We start from the raw sequence: 204 nt of genomic DNA, 5'->3' as shown, positions 1-204 counted from the left end.
TTGTCAGAAAATCCCTTTTCTTTTCTCTCTTATGTCTAACTGACTAGGGAACAATTGTTGATATGCATAGCATTGGAATACTTATCACCATATACTCTTATAAATAACACTTGAGGAAGGAATGACCAATATTCTAATAATTGGCACTGGGTCACAAAATGTGATACAATTTTAAATATATAAAACTTTATCAAATAAAGTTTT

This window comes from Bison bison, unplaced genomic scaffold, assembly GCF_000754665.1.
Source record: "Bison bison bison isolate TAMUID 2011002044 unplaced genomic scaffold, Bison_UMD1.0 scf7180017864533, whole genome shotgun sequence".
Classification (NCBI taxonomy): domain Eukaryota; kingdom Metazoa; phylum Chordata; class Mammalia; order Artiodactyla; family Bovidae; genus Bison; species Bison bison.
The sequence above is the reverse complement of the archived record's forward strand: the minus strand, read 5'-3'. Positions refer to the sequence as shown.